This window comes from Macaca mulatta, chromosome X, assembly GCF_049350105.2.
Source record: "Macaca mulatta isolate MMU2019108-1 chromosome X, T2T-MMU8v2.0, whole genome shotgun sequence".
NCBI classification, from domain to species: domain Eukaryota; kingdom Metazoa; phylum Chordata; class Mammalia; order Primates; family Cercopithecidae; genus Macaca; species Macaca mulatta.
The window spans coordinates 52768038-52789610 of record NC_133426.1 but is presented as its reverse complement, the minus strand read 5'-3'; the positions used below and the strand labels follow the sequence as shown (position 1 = coordinate 52789610).

At 47.3% G+C, this 21573-nt stretch overlaps 2 long non-coding RNA genes across 3 annotated transcripts in view; one reads left to right on the top strand and one right to left on the bottom strand.

Annotated features, from left to right (window-relative positions):
• LOC144338669 (uncharacterized) overlaps positions 1 to 3811 on the top strand; it is an 18453-nt gene extending 14642 nt beyond the window's left edge. The window contains exon 2 of the long non-coding RNA XR_013412948.1: positions 2430 to 3811. This is a non-coding gene — a long non-coding RNA (uncharacterized LOC144338669). The remainder of the gene's footprint in view (positions 1 to 2429) is intronic.
• On the bottom strand, positions 259 to 21573 carry LOC144338667 (uncharacterized). 2 transcript variants are annotated; one of them, XR_013412946.1, is made up of 3 exons: positions 21495 to 21573; positions 17501 to 20395; positions 259 to 1191 (listed from the first exon to the last, which is right to left on the bottom strand). It is a non-coding gene; the product is annotated as an uncharacterized LOC144338667 (long non-coding RNA). The 2 variants fall into 2 exon arrangements; XR_013412947.1 differs by lacking the exons at positions 17501 to 20395; positions 21495 to 21573 and adding an exon at positions 6102 to 6337.

The window sequence follows — 21573 nt, the reverse complement described above, 5'->3', positions numbered from 1 at the left end:
TTCCAGTCCCATCAACAGTGTAAAAGCATTCCTATTTCTCCACATCCTCTCCAGCATCTGTTTCCTGACTTTTTAATGATTGCCATTCTAACTTGTGTGAAATGGTGTCTCATTGTGGTTTTGATTTGCATTTCTCTAATGACCAGTGATGATGAGCATTTTTTCATATGTCTGTTGGCTGCATAAATGTCTTCTTTTGAGAAGTGTCTGTTCATATCCTTTGCCCATTTTTTTATGGGGTTGCTTTTTTCTTGTAAATTTGTTTGAGTTCTTTGTAGATTCTAGATATTAGCCCTTTGTCAGATGAGTAGATTGCAAAAATTTTCTCCCATTCTGTAGGTTGCCTGTTCACTCTGATGATAGTTTCTTTTGATGACGATAGCATTGAATATAAATTACTTTGGGCAGTATGGCCATTTTAGTTTAATTAGATCTCATTTGTCAATTTTGGCTTTTGTTGCCATTGCTTTTGATGTTTTAGACATGAAACATCATGCCTTTGCCCATGCCTACGTCCTGAATGGTATTGCCCAGGTTTTCTTCTAGGATTTTTATGCTCCTAGGTCTTACGTTTAAGTCTTTGATCCATCTTGAGTTAATTTTTGTATAAGGTGTAAAGAAGGGATCCAGTTTCAGTTTTCTGCATATGGCTAGCCAGTTTTCCCAACGTCATTTATTAAAGAGGGAATATTTTCCCCATTGCTTGTGTCAGGTTTGTCAAAGATCAAATGGTGGTAGATGTGTGGTGTTATTTCTAAGGGAGGCCTCCGTTCTATTCCATTGGTCTATATATCTGTTCTGGTACCAGTATCATGCTGTTTTGGTTATTGTGGCCTTGTAGTAAAGTTTGAAGTCAGGTAGCGTGATGCCTCCAGCTTTGTTCTTCTTGCCCAGGATTGTCTTGGCTATGCAGGCTCTGTTTTGATTCCATATGAAGTTGAAAGTAGTTTTTTTCCAATTCTGTGAAGAAAGTCAGTGGTAGCTTGATGACGATAGCATTGAATATAAATTACTTTGGGCAGTATGGCCATTTTCACGGTATTGATTCTTCCTATCCATGAGCATGGAATTTTTTTCCATTTGTTTGTGTCCTCTCTTATTTCCTTGAGCAGTGGTTCGTAGTTCTCCTTGAAGAGCCTCCAGACCACTTCTATGAAATCTTGGGAAAACTGCGGTCACAAGCATTCGATTCTATAAAAGAGATAAGGGAGAATGGCAGTTCCTCAAAAAATTAAACATAGAATTACAATATAATCCAGCAATCCCACTTCTTGGTATATACCCAAAAGAACTGCAGTCAGGGACATGACCAGATATTTGTACACCCATTTTCATAGCAGCATTATTCTCAATAGCCAAAATGTGGAAGCAACCCAAGTGTCCATTGACAGATGAATAGATACACAAAATGTAGTATATAAATACAATGGAGTATTATTCAACCTTAAAAAGGAATGGCATTCTGACACATGCTACAACATTAAAAAACCTTGAAGTCATACTAAGTGAAATAAGGCAGTCACAAAGACAAACATTATATAATTTCACTTATATGAGGTATTTAGAGTAGTCACATTCATACAGACAGGGAGTAGAACAGTGGTTGCCAGGGGCTGGAAGGAGGGGGGAATATGGAGCTATGGTACAGTGGGGACAGAGTTTCAGTTTTGCAAGATGAAAAGAGTTCTGGAGATGGATGGTGGTGGTGCCTGCAGAACAATGTTAATGTACTCAATAGAACTGAACTATACACTTAAAAATGGTTAAAATAGTAAATTTTATGTTAGGTATATTTTACTACAGTAAAATAAGATATTGGAAGAAACCCAATGTTCCCTCCTATCAGATGGGCAATGGAGATACCAAGACTGCTGTTTGGCCTCTCCAGTCTGAATTGGAGCTTGATGAAAAATGTGTAGGCTATGATCCATTATAGTAAACAAACTTGAAAACTCCTCTGGGCCAACACTGGTGGGGAATTTTATTTGAGTAGCAGATGACGTCCCCAGGGTATGTTCCACCTGCAACACTTTGTAATCCTGGACAAACTGTAAATGTGGGACATGGACAGGAATCACAGCTCCGGGGACCTTTTGAAGATTTACAGATGGACTTCATACAACTCCCTGCATCACAACACATTTAATCTCCTGAATTCCCTTGCTCTAAGGCAACAGCTCTTGCTATGACTTTTAAGAAAATTAGAATTTATACTTCCTATCTGGAGAATCTCTACTTACTCATTTTACTGAAATTATAATTAAGAAACTTTGTAAGGTGTTTCCTGTTAGCCAAAAATTATACTATCACTACCAACTTGTATCCTCACTCTGCTATTTCTGTTTTCTCTCCTTGTTCTCCCCATTTCCTGCTCCCTTTCTCCTATGCCATTACTCAATACCCCAAATCTTTCTCATTTTCTTGCTCAGGCTTGTGAAGCTAATGTCACCTATTGTCTCTGCTCACCTTTTCCTGACAATTGTATTTTACAACTCCTCCATTTCCTACCCTGGAAGAAATCTCTCCACCAGAACTGCTGAGGCACATTCCCATACAAACTGGACCTCTGACAACTCTCCAAAATGAACACACCCTACCCAGGATACGCACCAAAGGAGATGAACTTGTTTTTATCCAAAGGAAGTATTTGTTTGTAATCATAAATTTGTGGGCCTAAGCTACTGCAAAGGAAACCGGCTAGGTTTTAGCCCAAATGAAGGTGGTGGGTATCTTGGGTTTAGCCCCAACACCAGCTGCACCCAGGAAAGCTACATGACAAATTGTGACAATTGTTTCCCACCCCCCTCCCCACCGGAGAATACCCAAGCGATTCATACTTTGTTGTGGGTTCACTGGCTTTTTAATTTTATTTTTTTTATTTTTTTAACCAGCCAATTGAATAGTCATGTTATCTTATCCATCTCTTTCTCCCTTTCTGATTATACATTTGGATAGAGTTTTGACAACTTATCACCGTTTTAGAAGTAGAGTAAAACTCTCACCCCTGGACAGAACAGTCCATTGTCAGGAGTGAGAACATCCCTCTGTAAAACAGCCATTCTCTCCAGGAGATGAACAGGAACTGTCTGAAGAAGCTAAAAGACTTGGAATGATTTTAGATGTATTCTCCCCCAACAGGGACAGGTCTCAGTTTGCAGGCTTTTCTGGCCAAGCAGCTCTGTGGGTTACTGAAGAAGCTCAACCCAATGCCTGAGTTTTCCATGCTCTCATTCACGAAGCCAACCAAGTCACCAGTGATGTCACGAAAAATATTAACACAATCACTCAAGAAATACCAGAACTCCAGAGGCTGTTTTCCATCATCAGCTAGCATTAGCCCTCATCCCGGCAGATCTAGGAGATGGATGTACTTGTGCAGTTGTCAATGACGACTGCTGTACATATATCCCCCAACACCCTTCTGATGTCTTTTTGATGAATCGCCACCTAGTCCTGATCTCTGGGACCTCTGGGTTATCATTGAGTGGCTGAGAATATGACTTTTTCCCTTGAATTCCCAACAGGGATACAGTCCTGGGGATGCACTGCTTTTCCAAGAAATACTGATAATTTTTTTTTTTTTTTATTCTCATAGGAATACTCCTCATGAAGTCTATCCAATCACATCTAGTTAAGACCAGCAGCATTCTCCTGTCCAAATGGATGATCCATGCTACGACTAACAAACAGAAGACCAAATAACAAACTGCTCCTCAGATCTACTATGGAGGCCTTCTTGGCTTGATTCCTGAATATTATATATCTTTATAATTTTGTTTTCTCTCCAAAAAAGAATATGCTGGCAATGAAAGGAATTCATCTTGTCTAAGAGGAGAGACTGGAAAACTAATTTATTTTGAGTTAGGGTCTCACTCTGTCGCCCAGGCTGGAGTGCAGTGGTGCAATCTCGGCTCACTGCAACCTCTGCCTCCTGGGTTCAAGTGATTCTCGTGCCTCAGCCTCCCAAGTAGCTGGGACTACAGTCACGTGCCACCACACCTGGCCAATTTTTGTATTTGTAGTAGATATGGGGTTTCACCATGTTGGCCCAGCTGGTCTCAAACTCTTGACCTCAAGTGATTCTCCCACCTTGGCCTCCCAAAGTGCTGGGATTTGTTTTTAATTTTTAAAAATTAGCCAGGTATGGCTGGGCGTGGTGGCTCTCGCCTGTAATCCCAGCAGTTTGGGAGGCTGAGGCAGGCAGATTATGAGGTTAGGTGATGGAGACTATCCTGGCCAATATGGTGAAAACCCGTCTCTACTAAAAAAACAAAAAAATGAGCTAGGTGTGGTGGCATGCACCTGTAATCCCAGCTACTCGGGAGGCTGATGGAGTAGAATTGCTTGAACCTGGGAGGCAGAGGTTGCAGTGAGCCGAGATCTTGTCACTGCACTGCAGCCTGGTGACAGACCAAGACTCTGTCTCAAAAAAAAAAAAAAAAAAGAAAAAAAGAAAAAAAAGCCAGGTATGATTCCAGCTACTTGGGAGGCTGAGGTGGGAGGAGCTCTTCAGCCCAGGAGATCGAGGCTGCAGTGAGCCATGATTGCACCACTGCACTCCAGCCTAGGTGATAGAGACCCTGTCTCAAAAAAAAAAAAAAAAAAAGGCCAGATACCATGGCTCATGCCTGTAATCCTAGCACTTTGGGAGGCCGAGGTGGGTGGACTGCCTGAGCTCAGGCATTTGAGACCAGCCTGGGCCACATGGTGAAACCCCGTCTCTACTAAAATACAAAAGATTAGCCGGGCGTGGTAGCGTGTGCCTGTAATCCCAGCTACTCGAGAGGTTGAGGCAGGAGAAATGCTTGAACCCAGGAGGCGGAGGTTGCAGTGAGCTGAGATCGCGCCACTGCACTCCAGCCTGGGTGACAGAGTGAGACTCTGTCTCAAAAAAAAAAAAAAAAAAAAAAAAGAGGAAATCTGTCCCTTAAGTCATCATAGGGTTCACATTATACAAATATCTTTAGCATCACACACCTGAGCATTGATGTCTCTTTAAGTAGCAGTTTTCTTATCTGTTAGACAGGAATAATTATATTAACCAGTAACCAACTCCAGAGGTTTCTATGATCAATGAGACTAATAGTACACGTAAAGGACTCAGCATAGTACCCAACGCATAGTATATGCTCAATAAATCTTATCCACATGATTTGAAATAGATAAGAATACAGTCTCTGGAATCATAATTTTAGGGAGAATAAAGACTTTCTTTACATCTTTTTTCTTTTTTTTTTCGAGATAAGGTCTCACTCTGTTGCCCAAGCTGGAGTGCCATGGTGTGATCACAGCTCACTGTAGCCTCAAACTACTGGATTCAAGCAATCCTCCCACTTCAGCCTCTTGAGTAGCTGGAACCACACCTGGCTAATTAAAAAAAATTTTTTGTAGAGACGGGGTCCCTACATCTTTAAAATACAAACAAAGGGCATCTGTGCCAAAATAATACAACCTAAGATGCCACTGGGAAACAAATATAGGACAAACTGTGTTTTGCTATTTGGAAAAGATATTGAAAAACTCACTAAATTGAAAAAACGGATTCAAATTTCTATCGAGTTTGGTTTTCAGTGATGCTGCAGTCTATGCACTTATATACCTATTATTATTATTATTTTTTGAGACAGAGTCTCTGTCGCCCAGGCTGGAGTGCAGTGGTGCGATCTCAGCTCACTGCAACCTCTGCCACCCGAGTTCAAGCGATTCTCCTGCCTCAGCCTTCCAAGTAGCTGGGATTACAGGTGCCTGCCACAGCGCCCAGCTAATTATTTGTAGTTTTAGTTGAGACGGGGTTTCACCATCTTGGCCAGGCTGGTCTTGAACTCCTGACCATGTGGTCCACCTGCTTCGGCCTCCCAAAGTGCTAGGATTACAGGCGTGAGCCACCGTGCTCGGCCCTTATATAACTATTTAGTTAAGACACAGGCTAATCTATTTAATGAGGCAGCAAAAATATACTAGCTTTAACAAAAGATAGAAGTTTATCTTCAAAGAGTCTTTTGATTAAGCCAAAGGCCAGTACAGTAACTTGACAGTGCTGGAGACCTAAGCAGAGTGATTACTTGGTAGTGGCTGCTACTCCTATGGATGGCTGTACTTACTCATTTTCATAACTTCATTTCTCTCCAGTCTTCCTTCCTTTCATGTGTGGGTGACTGAGCACAGAGGAAATCTTAGAAATCACGTAGACCAGTGGATTTCAAAGTTTTTGTTAAAGTAAAAGCATGTTTCTTAAAAAAAAAAAATCCAATGCATAAAAGAAAAAAGAGGAGCTGTTATGCTGGGAACAGGGGCACTCTCACCACACCCCTCCCTGGATGCTGCTGCAGGCCCAGAGAAGCAAAGTGACTCAAATAGGTAAGGCTGGCAGGGCAGGAACTATTAATAGAAAGGAAGTTCTCTTGAGGCCTGGCCCAGGGCCCTGCATGAGGCCCTGTGAGAGGAAGGTAATATTAGTGAAGAACTGCTTGTCCAAATCAAATCGCAGCTTTATGGTAAAGAAGCTGTCTGCATAAATTAACTCTGATTTGTGTACAGTAGTGTTTACAGTGAGCCCCCTCCTGCTTTTTGGAAAGAAGTATGTGATTTTTTTCAGTTATGTGAGGCATGCCTAAAGTAGCTTCAGAAGTATTAGCTAGACACGGAGAAAGACCACTGCAGTCAGATGAGCCTTGGCTCGCATATGGTGCTTCCAGTCAAGTGATGGTGTCCCTGACTCCAATGACACGTTGGGAATTAGGCCCCTAAGTTCATATTTAATGTATTTTTCTTTATGCCCCCAGTACGTCATTACATGACTGTATCAATGCAGCAAGCTAGGCTGACTGCAGCTTCTTACCACTTGGCCAGATAACCTTAGCATGCCATCCAGAATCTCAGTTCTATGAATTGACTTGATTTAGGGCAGTGTCCTGTGGAAGACAGCCAATATATTGAAAGCTAATTAAAATACAGAATAAAAGATCCATCTCTATCAAGGCAATTCTAGGCTACAACTTACTCAATTAAGCTTCAGTGAGATTATTATTATTTTTGGAGACGGAGTCTCACTCTGTTGCCCAGGCAGGAGTGCAGTAGTGTGATCTTGGCTCACGGCAACCTCCACCTCCTGGGTTCAAGTGATTCTCCTGCCTCAGCCTCCCGAGTAGCTGGGATTATAGGTGCGCACCTCCATGCCAAGCTGATTTTGTATTTTTAGTAGAGATGGGTTTTCAACATGTTAGGCTGGTCTCAAACTCTCGACCTCAGGTGATCTGCCCGCCTCAGCCTCCCAAAGTGCTGGGATTACAGGCCTGAGCCCCTGCGCTGGCCGGTTTCAGTGAGATTTTCATGGAATTAAGGAGAGTGTTTTACATGCAAAGCCCTGAATTCTTTCCTGAATATCATAAACAAGTAAAATTACCTTCTGTAAGTGAATTGACCTGACCGATGCAAGACAATTAGACATTTAAGAAATGTTAATGACAAAGGCAAATGCTCACTACAAAGTGTGAAACGAAAAAATCATGTAGAAAATCGGTGCTATATTATAATGCAGGGCTATGGAAAGATTGACTCTACATGTATAAGGAAAACTGATGGGAAATGTAAATGTAAGTTTAATTCACAATGTTTATTAGGCACCCAGTAAGTTCTAAGTAGTCTTCCAGATGCTGAGGACAAAAGACTGGAACACACATATACCACAGCTCCTGCCCTCGTAACACGGTGACAGCTGTCTTTGGGTATTGAGTTAATGAATTGTGCACTCGAGTTTTACAGGAGCTTTCAACATTCCAGAAAACGTTTGCATTATTATTTAAATTAAAACCATGAAAGTTACAAAAAGAATTTTTCAAAAATGTGAAACCGAGTTTAAAAAGGATGTTGAAGTCGCGACACAAGTAGGAATCTCAGTATGTGGAAAATGCACCTTTATGGATGAAAAACCCTCTAAGGAAATATCACAAAGCATAATGAATGGTCACCCTTGTGTGATGCGACAGTGGCTAATATCCGTTTTCTTTATTCTGCATTATCTCGCCTCCCAGTGTTCTCCAGTAAGGCTGAACGCCGTCCCTAATGAAAGAATACATTGATGGGCCGGTCGCGGTGGCTCACGCCTGTAACTCCAGCACTGTGGGAGGCTGAGGTGGGTGGATCACCTGAGGTCAGGAGTTCAAAACCGGCCTGGCCAACATGGTGAAACCTCGTCTGTACTAAAAATACAAAAATTAGCCGGATGTGGTGGCACATGCCTGTAATTCCAGCTACTGAAGAGGCTGAGGCAGGAGAATGACTTGAACCCAGGAGGCGGAGGTTGCAGTGAGCCTCGCCAACACTGCACCCCAACCTGGGGTCTCAAAAAAAAAAACCAAACAAAAACCAAACATTGATGAAGGTCCACCAGGCGCCACGACGGCGTAGGGGAAAAGAAGGACGAAACCATTCAGCACAGCAGAATGAGGGTTGCTAAAGGAAGCGGGCAGCCTCGCGGGAGACAGGCCGATTTGAAAAGCAAAAGGGCTTTGTCCACAAGCTCTGAGTTTTAGCGAGGGGTCCCCGAGAAGGCAGCATCTCAGCCTCCGGGATCTACAGGCGCAGACCCCAGGAAAGGCGGGGGGGGGGGGGGAAGCCTCTTCTCTCGAAAAAGGTTCGGCAGCCTCTTTTCGCTCACGAAGGGCGGGGCGGGAGGCGAGCAGGGCTGCTCCATGGCGCACCATTGCCACCTGCCGGCCGCAGAAACCGAACGCCACCAACTGCAGAGGAAATTCCATCTTCTCCTTTGCCTGTCGGCCTCGAGCCTGGCTGGGGCAGGCAAGCGGAAGGAGAACGACGACCCAAGAAGGGTCGCAACTGCTCGGGCGAATAGGGAAGAGGGACCCACCCCTGCACAAAAGCCTCCCCTAACCCCGCCCTCGCAATCACAGCAACCGCGCAGGAGGTTCCTGCGGCGCCGGAACCCCCTCCCAGTCACGCCCTCGCAACCATAGCAACTGCGCTGGCAGTTCCTGCGGCGCCCAACAAGCCCCACGAGTCCCGCCCCCGCAACCATAGCAGCCGAACAGGAAGTCCTCGCGGCGTCGGTAACCCCCACTTGTCACGCCCTCGCAACCACAGCAACCGCGCAGAAAATTCCTGTAGCGCCCGAAAACGCAACCCGTGGGGCGTTGCTGGCGTAAGATTGATGGGCTCTGAGCCTGCACATCGGAGCCCGGGGAGGTCGGCTCCAGTCTTCTTCACGGGATTCGCCGCAGGCTGCCTTCCCTGCTGTTGGGAGATGACGGTTGATGGACGTGACTGCCCCAGTAGCGCCACATTCGAGATCTGTGTCAATCCCTGGGCCATTCTCCTCCAACCAAGCCAGGCTTTTATTTTTTTTTTTTTGAGAGCGAGTCTCGCTCTATCGCCCAGGCTGGTGTGCAGTGGCGCGATCTCGGCTCACTGCAACCTCCGCCTCCCGGGTTCAAGCAATTCTCTTGCCTCAGTCTCATGCGTAGCTGGGACTACAGGCGCCCGCCACCACACCCGGTTTTTGTTTTTAGTAGAGGCGGGGTTTCACCATATTGGCCAGGCTGGTCTGAAACTCCTGACCTTGTGATCCTCCCGCCTCGGCCTCCCAAAGTGCCCAAGCCAGCCTTTGCATACACTTCCCACGTGACACACCCCCTGTACCCCCGCAGCCCTTACTCCACCGATCCTCCCTAGCCATCTCAGCGACCCCAGGGGCTGACCAGGCCACTGCCAGAACCTATCCGTCCTCAGGGGTCTCCTCCTGCCCACCTTCATGCCCTTGTCCTCAGGAGAGACTGCGCCCCTCCATGATGTGCAGTTAAGGATGGGCGCCCTGCCTCACAGGAGCTGAGCACTGATGAGAAAAACCTTAACGCCTTATGAATTCCTGTACCTTTCTCCATGACCAAGAGAGATTGCTTCTCACTTTCACTGTCATCCTCCCTCTAATGCTAACATACTCCCCAAGTATGCTAGGAACCCTCTTCCATTTCAGTGGCTTATCCTAAGGATTCACTGAGAAGACAGAAGCAACCCACTGGCAACTCTTAAGAGCTTCCCAAGCCCGCTCTACCCGTGCCTGCCCTGGCATTCTCTGCCGCCCTTGAGCATACAGTGCTCCTAACAAGCCAGCCCTCACCTCAGCTCAGGATGCCATACCTCCCACCTTCTCAGGGGCTTTGCTCCTGCAGTGATCCCTCCTCTCTTCGAAGTCATCAACTGCCCCCTCTACGTTGGAGCACTCTACAAGCAACGGAGGAAAAACCCACCCTCTCCCCACATGTCCTTCAGCAGCTGCTGGCATAGCATGTGCTGCCCTTCAACAAAAACCGCCTGGAGTTCAGAGGCCACGGCCTCCTCAACTCCCATCAATAGGGCCTTTGTCCCTAATCTGTATTTTGGGGTGGCTGAGGTGGAAGGATCTCTTGAAACCAGGATTTTGAGGCTGCAGTGAGCTATGATCGTGCCACTATAGTCCAGCCTTGGTGACAGAGCGAGATGGTGTCTCGAAAATAAAAAGAAAAAAGAGAAACAAGAGGGAAAAATCTCCCCTTCTTCTTATAAGAAAGAAGCAGTAAACCTTTGGCTTACTGCTTTTTCCCTAGGTGTCCTTTCCTGGCTCTGGACACATTTTTTGAATCCAAGCTCCGTGGCTCAGGCCCTTGGAAACACATTCTACTGTTGTTCTGAAAAAGGACAAATTCCCAACTGTGTGACCTTCTTGACCTGGATATAATAGGGCAAGCCTGAGGTGAACATGAAAGACAAGCCAAAGAACGTGTCCTGTTCTGGTCACAGGGGCGGTAGGAGGTCCCCAGAGGCAGTGACAGAGTCAGACATCTCAGAGGAGGAAGGTGTGACAAGGGAGTGGAGTGAAGCTTCGAGTAAAAGAGGGTTTTACCTCATGCAAATTTGGGGCTCATTTTGCAGAATGGCCCAGTAGCCTCTTTGGGCAGAGGGATGTCTGGAGTTCAGGAATTTCACTTTGTAGAGCTGATCTGGGTTCCTGCTGTTTTGGGAGACCTCAGCGCTCGACATTCTCTGACAGGGGAATGTAGAACTGGCTGATTCAAAACCCGGCGGTGTTACCATGAAGCAAGCATAAGCCAGATAGGAGCTAGGAGACCCTGTAGCTGAGGCTGTGGAGTGGACAGCACTGGCCAGGGGTCAGGGAGAGGATGAGGCCCAGACTCAGTAAGGGTCTGCAGATGCCAGCACAGGTGGGCTGAGGTCGAGTCAGCCAAGGAGCACAAGGTCCTGATCAAGATGAGAGAGACAAAAATGCAAGCTACACCAGCCTCACACATGGATGAGCAGGGCAGCATCGCCAGCAGGACTTGGGGACAAGAGTGAGCCCTCCCTCAAAAACGACCGAGGACACTGCAGTCAACATCCAGTGTCAAAGGCCCCTTCCCACATCACCATGGAGACTCAAAAGCCATATATGCCCCTTCCCCATCTTGGACAGGAGTAGGGAGGTAGGGTGGCAATCCAAGAGACTGATCATTCTTCACCAAAACAGATTGAGCATTTATACAAATGGACCGGTGACATGACAGCATCAGATGATACCAGATTAGATGAAAATCCAGTGGGTTTGTTTCCCCTTACTATCCAGTCCAGAGGGTGGACAAGCAAGATAAACGTCACATCAGTCAGAGAGAATAAATCAGCCAATGTGCTTGTGGGGTGTGAGGGACTTGAGTGAGTTCGTGCTCTCTGCATACCATTCCCTCCGACTCCTCCTCTGCACACCGTCTTATCAGTCCACAGTAGCAAGGGAATGGGACGTACTTGTCTTCCATACTGTAACCCAGGACAATTTTAACCCCTCATAAGCAGACTCCCTAAACAGGACACAGAAAGAACAGAGAATCTGACAGACACACAGAATAGAGAAGCTGTCGTTCCCCTCCCCATGCAAGGCCAGGCTCTACTATCCTTTATTAGGACAGACCCCATTTCCCAGGGCCTGGGCCATGGAGCTTGGAGTCAAAAACTCTCCAGAGCCAGGAAAGGACGCCTAGAGGAAAAGCAGTAAGCCAAAGATTCTTATAAAAAGAAGGGTTTTCCCCCCCCCTTCTTTTCTTTCTTTCTCTTTTCTTTGTCTTCTTTTCTGTCACCTAGGATGGAGTATAGTAGCACAACAGTAGCTCACTGAAGCTTCAAACTCCTGGGCTCAAGAGATCCTCCCACCTCAACCACCCCAGTAGCTGCGAGTACAACCTTGCACGACCATAGCCGGCTAATGTGTTTATTCTTTGTAGAGATGAGGTCTCATTATGTTGCCCAGGCTGGTCTCAAACTGCTGGGCTCAAGCATCCTCCAGCCTCAGCCTCCCAAATGATTGGGATTACAGGTGTGCACCAGTGTGCATGGCTGCCACCTCTTCTTTAATCATCTGGGATGATATTAACTCCCCATAAACAGACCCTCCCCAGAGTACAGAAAGAGGAGAAAACCAGACAGACACATACAGTGGAACAGCCAATGAGTGTCACCGAGGTGAGCAGGACCTCCTTGGGGGCCATCACTGACATCCCCAGCCATGCCGGGCTCCAGTGTTCTTTATTAAGATAGACCCCACTTCCCAGGGCCTGAGCCCTGGAGGGTGGAGTGAAAAAATGTTTCTACAGCCAGAGAATGACGTCTGGAGGAGATGTAGCAAGCCAAAATTTCTTATTAAAAGAAGGAGGGCTTTTTTCCTTCTTATTTCTTTCAAATGTACATGATGCCAGTTTCCTCCCAAGAGTTGACAGGTACAGGGGAGAATTTCAGTGGCTCCTGACAGACCAAGAATTGTCTCCTATCGTTGTATCCTGGCAGAAACTCATTCTCCAAGGCGGAACCTCCTGAGTTTTCACAGACGCCACGCACCCTTGTGCACTGGCACGGCCCTTTCGGCAGGTCTCGCTTCTCCACCCCGGGGTGAGTCAGCTGTCTTGGGCCCCTTTGAGTGTTTTCATTTAATAACAGAACTCGGTTACTAATAGAAGCAGCCACCACAGTTAGGCAGCAAAAACAAAATCAGTAATAACACTCTTACTTCACATGGAGCTGTAATATTTACAAAACATTTATATACGCATTGCCTGATTCGGTTCTTTTTGTTTTTTTGAGATAAGGTCTTGCTCTGTCACCCAGGCTGGAGTGCAGTGGTGCAAACATAGATCACTACAGCCTTGAACTCCTCGGCTCAAGCCATCCTCCCACCTCAGCCTCTCAAGTACCTGGAACTCCGAGGCCACGCCACCACTTCCAGATCCTGATTGGGCTCTTGACGCTAAGAAAATCGTGAGTTCTACAGCACTTCTTCTTCACGCCCCAGCAGCGCTCTGAGGCCGAAGAGTCTGGCAAATGCACACCAGGAGCCAGACCCAGAGAGGCTCCCAGGGCCCTTGTGTCTCATCCTGGGATCTCTAAAGGGGTCAATTTGGAGGAAGGGCTTGCTTCTCCTCTTGTCACATTCACGCCCCATGTGGTCCCCTTTTCTTATAGGGGGTACCACCCAGGTAGACACCCGGAGACCCCCCCACCACCCAAAGAGAGTTTAGGGAGCAATGACGGGTGTCCTTGACAAAGATCTTCAGTTCTCGATGGCACCTAGGCTGTGGCCAGGTAGCGATGGCTGGAATCTTTCTTGGATTGCACACTGCTCCTTCACTGGGGAACATACCCCACCATTATTTATGGCGGCCTGGTACAGGTAGCTCGCTGCGAGATACCTAAACCTCCAGACTCGGGGCTCTCCTTGCGTTTGCAAAAAATCCCGGAACACGGGGCCCCTCGCAGTTCCCATGGAGAACTCCCAGGGGAGTTCTTTTGTGTCACCCTGTGGCTAAGCCTCTCTGATCCTCCCTGGAAGGGCCCAAAAGCACAGCCTCCTCACCACGAGGCGTAACACTTTGAAGCCACTCTCACGATAGGGCTTAGGTTTACAGAGGCTGGAAATCCATCCTAGCCAGGGCCACAGACACAAACAACGTCTTCTGGCTTCTGATGGCTCCTCATGCTTCTATGGTCCCAAGCAAAGAAACCTCCTCACACCAGGCATTTGGTGTGAATCTCCAGACCAAGTGCCCCCATGTACCCAGCCCCTTCCATCACCCCAACTCCAAGCCCCATAGGTCCACCACTCTCATCGCAAGACTGCTCTGTGTTCCCCCAGCGGGACTCCTCCTCCCTCTGATGCCACCTTCCACATATTCCCAACGCCTGCCCGCCCGATTGCACACTCTACCGACTTAAGTACTCTTACAATCTCTGTGGACACCATCCATTTAGGCCGTTTTCATGGAAGATGAGGTATCTCACGGGCCATACCACCATGGGTCACGGCGGTAAGAAAGAGGAGGAAGGAGAGTGGTGGTGGAAGCCTTCCTGCAACCCCACCGCTGCTTTGAAACCGCTGCTCCTCTATCCTCAACTTCAGAGAAACACCACGAGGCTCATATACCTCTGTCTGCCTGGGCCATCTGTTACCGGGCCTCGAGACTCTTGTCACGGATTTCTGGCACCTGCACCTCACAATTTTCCTCTCAAGTGTTTGGGAAGGAGAAGATAGCACACCCTGGCAAGTCCTCAGCCCTCTGCTTCTCCTAGCCCGGGTCACTGAATCTTTTCAAGCCAAGCTTCTTGAACCCGTCGACCACAGCAGCAGAGTTACTGGTTACCTCTTCCTGCTTCCTCCTCAGTGAGCCCCACAGCCACGCAACGTTCCCCAGCTGAAATCTCCAACTAGTTCTGCAATGCTAAATCAAAGCACCCAGTGCTGTCCTGGCCACAGTTCACGTTCCTTTTTCCAATACACTCTGCTTCTCAGATTCTGTGAAGCCACCCCTGGCTTTCCTCCTACCCCGAGGCCATTACTTCTGAGTCTCCTCGTTGGTCTTTTTTACTTCGAGCATCTCAAAAATGTTATTTCCTGGCTTGCGACCTTTGCCCTGGACACTCCTCATTCTGTAGGTGACCCTGGGTGCCCACGTGGCCACCCAGACTTGGTTCCGTCCTTCTCCGCTTGTGTGCTGATGGATTCCTGCATCACGAACTCCACCAGGAAAACCCCAGCTGAGCCCCAGAGCCCCCACAGGGCATGGTTTAAGGAGCATGTCCACTCAGATATCCCACAAGCCCAACAAATCAGCGGGTGAACCCCCAACTGTGTCCCGTGTCTCACGGGTTGGCACCACCATCCACTCGGTTCCTGAACCCCAGAACCTAGGAATAATGCCAGGTTGGCTGAGGATCACCCTGTGACTCTGCTGCAAGGCTCTGGAAAAAGCCAACCAGGACCTCCACATTGCCACAGATGAGCAAAGAGTCTCCCATGAAGGCTTCTTATTGGCAGAGACTCTCTACAGGCATCCGAGCGGAGGCCCAGGCCCGGGCTTGGGTGGCCCCCACAGGGAAGGCCAAAGAGCAGACCCAGGCCCTGTAAGGTATCTCAGAGACTGAAATGCTCATTTCCTCTGAGAACTCAACAGATAACCTCCAAATCCCTAAATCGAGACACAGCAGTAGGAGCCCATCATTTAGAGACACAGAGGTGAATATTCAGAAGAAATAGCTGAAGAAAAAAACCAGAAGTTTGTGGAGGTGGGTCTCCACGGGTGCACATGAAACAAGGGACTGCTGAATTGTATTTTTCATCGTACATTTCCTAGTCCTATATGGCCCTTTAAGCAGAAGGATTCATCTGATATCACTAATTATAATAAAATGTGAAAATGCATCTCAACACACTTAATAAGTAAGCCTGGGAGCTGATTCATCCACATCAGCTAATACAAATCTGAGTCATCTCCAGATTCAAGGAATGATTGTACAACGTCTCGTGAACGTATCTATGCAGTGTTTTACTCACCTTGAAAATAACTACCATATGATCTAGTAATCTCACTCTGGGTATTTATAGTCCAGATACTCCCCCATGTTCTTTGCAGCACTATTCGTAATAAACAGGATATAAAAACAACCTAAGTGTTCATTGATGGATGAATAAAGAAAATGTGGTATATACATACAATGGAATATTATTCAGCCTTAAAAAGAAGGAAATTCTGACATTTGTGACAACGTGGATGGACCTTGAGAACATTATGCTAAGTGAATATGCCAGACACATACTGTGCGACCTCACTTATATGTGGAATCTAAAATAATTAAACTTATATAAACAGAGAGTAGAATGGTGGTTGCCAGGGGCTGGTTGGGGCAGGGAGTGGAGGGTTGATGGTCAAAGTTGCAAAGTTTCAGTTAGGCAAGATAAAGAAGTTTTAGAGATCTACTATATAGCATAATGCCTACAGCTAAATACACTACTGTATACTTCAAATTTACTAAAAGAGTAGATCTTTGGCTAAGTGTTCTTATCACACACACACATAATAATAACAATAATAATAATAATAAAGAGGATGTGTGGAAAGTTAAAAAAAAAAATAACTCGAGCATAGGAGACCCTCACCAGAAACAACAATATATTTCATTGGCAAATGCAGCATGTTAACATGAAAATTTTGATTTCAGGACTATAGAGGAAAGCGAGCACAGTGTCAGCTGTAAAACAAGCACTCAAGCTACTTTGAATGTTTTTGACCTTTCCTTAGCCCGGGAAATCTATTAGCCCTAGAAACTGCCAGCATAGCAGGGAACAAAGACGTCCTGCTTTCCCTTTGACGAGGGACCTTGTGTTTCAGATATGCTTTACTTCCTATGAGGGTGGTTCCGTTTCTGCAGCTGCCACCTCGGCTTTCATAAGAGGAGTTACAAAATGATACTCACGCTGGGGCCACATTCCACACCCGCTAAGTCAGACTCTCTGGGGATTGGGCCCGGCATCCGCTCGTGGACAAATGCTCCACGAGAGACCTGATGCACAGCTGACGTTGAGAGACATAAGCTCACCTGCCCTTCACCTGCCCTGTTTTTTTTAATATAACCTTGGACTCCATAGCCTTGTTTGTAGTTAATGAATTGGAAAAAAATGTAGGGGTTGCCTCGCCTTCAAGAGCATCTTTTCACATATTTATTCTACAGCCACGTCAGAGCAATTTCAAGGACTTAGGAGGGTGGTGATGCCACAGCTTTCCCTTTCTGACCTGATACTCGGCAGGCCCAGGAGAGGGAGAAAGAAGAGCCTTGCAGGTGGAAAGGGGTCGAGAGTTCTGTTGTCTTGGTAACCGTGCTGCCACTCATCCCATTGGGGTGCTCAGCTCCGGCAGGGGCCCTGTGGGTGAGACACCACCCCTCCCCACTCTGGCTGTCTTCCTGTGCTCAGAGGTTGAAGCTAAGGGCTGAGGTTGGTTACCAGGGAAACTGAAGCCAGGTCCTTGAGATTGGTGAACAGAAAAACCGGCAGTGGAATTCAGGATGTAGCATGGATTATGGGAGCCTGCCCACAGACAGAGGATTGACAGTCACTAGTGCACGCACCCACAGGCTGCCTGCGCAGGAACCAGGAACGTGCGCACACCGTACACAGACACACACGTAGACGTGCACTCACCAGCACTGCCTCTGCCCAGGTGTGCACAGTCTATCTGGCTGGAGCATCAGGTGCACGTGGAGGAGCCAGGCGACCAGGCAGGACACGTAGGCAGGACGTGGAATAGGAAAAGAAAGGGGATATTGCTTACTGTTGTAGAAAAAATGACTGCATACCCTTTCCTCCACGACTTACGGTCACGTTTGCACTACATGTTTTAAATGGTTTTACTAAGGTTTAATTTGCTTGCCACAAACTTTCACGTACCTAAAGGGAATAATACGGAGAGATTAAGCAAATGTACACAGTTTTGCAGCCCTCACCACCATCCAGTTTCAGAATACTTCCATCACCCCAGAAAGATCCCTGGTACCCACTAGCAGCAGTCAATCCCCATTACTTTACCTCCAGGCCCGCCCAGGCAACCAGTAAGCTCCTTTCTCTCTCTGTAGAGCTGCCTCTCTGGGCATTTCCTATAAACTGACTTGTGCAGTAAGTGGTCTTCTGTGTCTGACATTTGTCAGTTAGCATGTCTTGGAGGCACAAACACGCTGTAGCGTGCATCAGTAGCGTGTTCCTTGTCATGGCTCAGTAACGTTCGGCTGTATGGATATACCACTTCTTTATCCCTTTACTGATTGGTAGACATTTGGCTTGTTTCCACTCTGGGGCCTTCCTGCAAAATGCTGCAGTGAACATCTGAGCACATATCTTTGTGCAGACATGGTTTCATCAGATACTGTCAAATATTTTTCTCTGTCTATGAAGATGATGATATAGTTCCTGTCCTCTATTATATTAACAGGGTGGATTACCTTAACTGAAATTTGAATGCATTCCTAGAATAAATGTCACTTGGTCATGTTGTGTAACCTACTGTATGTGTCGCTGGATTGGGGTTTGCTAATATTTTCTTGGGGATTTTCGCATGCATACTCATGATGGATATTGGTTTATGGTATTCTTCTGCTGTCTCTGTCTGGCATTGCTATTATTATTATTATTATTGCTTTTGAGAGAAATCTCGCCTGTTGCCCAAGCTGGAGTGCAGTGGTGCGATCTGGGCTCACTGCAACCTGTGCCTCCCAGGTTCAAGCAATTCTCCTGCCTCTGCCTCTGCCTCTGCCTCCCGAGTAGCTGGGAATACAGGTGCCCGCCACTATACTCGGCTAATTTTTGTATTTTTAGTAGAGTCGGGGTTTCACCATGTTGGCCAGGCTGGTCACAAACTCCTGACCTCAGGTGGTCCGCCCGCCTCGGATTCCCAACATCTTGGGGTTACATGCGTGAGCCACCACGCCCAGCCTCTGTCTGCCTTTAGTTGCAGGGTAATACAATTTTCAGAGGATGAGTTGGGAAATGTTCCCTCCTCCTCTACATTCTGAAAGAATCTGTGAAGGGCTGGTATTATGTATTTTGTAAATGTTGGATAGACTTCACCAACGAGGCACTGGAGCCTAGACTGTCCCTAGTGGGAAAATTTTTAATGTAGTCTTTCTATTTCCTTACATTCTCTGGGTCTACTCCGATGTCCCACGTGATCACTGCATTTGCACCTTTCCCTGTCCCAATCTTTCTCGCCTGCTGGTGCTTTTGGTGTGGTCTCTACTCTGAAATGTCGCATGCTGGACACCTGTGGACATCACAGGACTGCAGATCCTAGTCTGTAACTTGGGATAGTATGGTGTCTCAGACATGACCCGCAAGTCCCATCCACGCCCAACACGCAGGTACAGGGACAAAGACCTGGAAGTGAGGATGTGGAGGGTGTGCCGAGTGCCTCAGTTACCGCCACCCACCCATTTTCCATGCCTGTTCCTGGAGACCCTGTGGCACTGTGCATCTGTGAGCTCCCTGAGCAAGCCCCTGATGTCTGGTGTTTCCAACTCAGATCCTTCTCACTCCTTTCATCTCCTGGGACTGGGACCGCACAGGATCAAACACCCGTTCTCTGACACAACAATGCGTGCCTGCTAGCGTTTCAATATTTGTGTTCCCTCCAAAACTCACAGTGAAATTAATCCCCACTGCAACAGTGTTGGGAGGTGTGGAATAACAGCAGGTGTTTAGGCCATCACGGCAGAGCCCTCGTGAGTGAATGAATGCTGCTATGAAAAGAGCTTGCGGAAGTCGGCTTGCTCTGTCTTTTCCTCGTCTGCTATGTGAGGACGTAACATTCTTCCCGGCTTGTCCTTCCACCTTTTGCCACGTGAGGAAATACCAAGAAGACTCTCACCAGATACCAGATACCTGTACCTTCGTTTTGGACTTCCCAGCATCCAGGGTCATGAGAAATAAATTTGTTTCCATTACAAATTGCCAGCTGTCTTGGTTCATTTTGCTTTGCTATAACAGAATACCTGAGACTGGCTCATTTCTAAAGAAAACTGGAAGCCAGGCACGGTGGCTCGTGCCTGTTAATCCCAGGACTCTGAGAGGCCAAGGTGGGAGGATCACTTCAGGCCTGAAGTTCCAGATCTGCCTGGGCAACACGGCCAGACGCTATCTCTACAGAACATTTAAAGATTAGCCTGGCATGGCAGTACATCCTTGAGCTACTTGGGAGGCTCAGGTGGGAGCATCCCACCTGAGTTCAAGGCTGTAGTGAGCCATGATCGTGCCACTCCACTCTCGTCGGCAACAGAGCATCACCCTGTCTCTAAAAACAATTCATATAAATACACCTTTTAAATTAAAAGAAACAATTGGTTTATCTGGCTCACAATTCTGCTGGCTGAAACATTCATTTTTGGGCAACTGCATCTGGTGAGGGCCTCGGGCTGCTTCAACTCATGGTGGAAAGTGGAAGAGGAGCTGGCGTGTGCAACGAGATCACTTGGAAAGAAGGAAGGGAGAGAGAATCCAGGGAGGCCAGAATCTTGTGAACAATCCACTCTCCTGCGAACTAATTCATACCTGTGAGAGTAAGAACTCAGCCCAGCACGATGGCATCACAGGACACGGAATCATTCATGAGGGATCCCTGCCATGAAAACACCTCCCACTAGGACCCACCTCCCAACACTGCAGCACTGGGGATTCAACTTCAACCTGACTCTTGGTGGGGATAAACACACCATATCCAATCCAGAGCACCCAGCCCGTTGTATTTCATGATATAGCGGAAGGACACAGACTAAGATGGGGTCAGCTCTCTCTCCCTGATGAATCGCTCAATCCCCCGGAGCAGGGCTACCTCTGCAACTCCTCCTCACCTCCCCACCACGACAGTCGACGTAGCCCAGAAGGGAGAGAGACAAGGTGAGAAAATGGAAACCCTGATGATTGCTGAAATGATGACTGTCACTGGCAGCACGGACCTGGCGTGCTTACTGGGCTGACTGAGAAGGTCCGCAGAGAGCATCTGAGTGGCTGGGGAGTCAGACAAATGCATGCATCTCTGGCCACCACCTTAGGACCTGCACAAACTCTCCGCAAGGTGGGGATGATTGTACCTGGCCCACGGCACTGTGTGGAGGATTCAGCAATGGATCTCACCAAGACCTGGTGCTACCAGCTATGAAATGAGCACCAAAGCCCGGCTCTAGGCACTTCACCCACAGCCTTCACAGAGGTGAACTGCTGAAGGGGGCCAGCTCCGATCCCAGCCTGCCTAGGTTCGGGTGCTGGTTCGGATGCTAGTTCTACCTCTTACTGCCTGTGCCACCGTGGGCTAGTTCCCTAACTTCTCTGGTGTTCTGCTTTCCAAATTCATAAAGCGGAACTGAAAATGTTGCTAGAGGATGGGTGTGTGGGAGTGGAGGAAGGCAGCTGACATACAGAAATGGGGAAAATACCGTCAGAACCCTAGGAAACATCAGCCAAAGGGCAACACCTTGAACCCCTTTGAAACCCGAACCCCTCTGAAGCCCTCCGAGATTTACCGGTGTGCATTTAGGCCTTTGTGTTTCAAGAAGGAATAGCCCTGCTGTTTTTTCCCTTCTCCCCTGGAGCTAGGTCAGTTCAACTGTCAACTCTCTCATGAGATCTCAGCATCAGAACCTAAGACACTTACCTGTTTTCAAGCCACTTCTGTCGGCAGGAGACGCATAGACTTTTGCAGCAAGACAGCTCTGGGGACTACCTAAAACAGA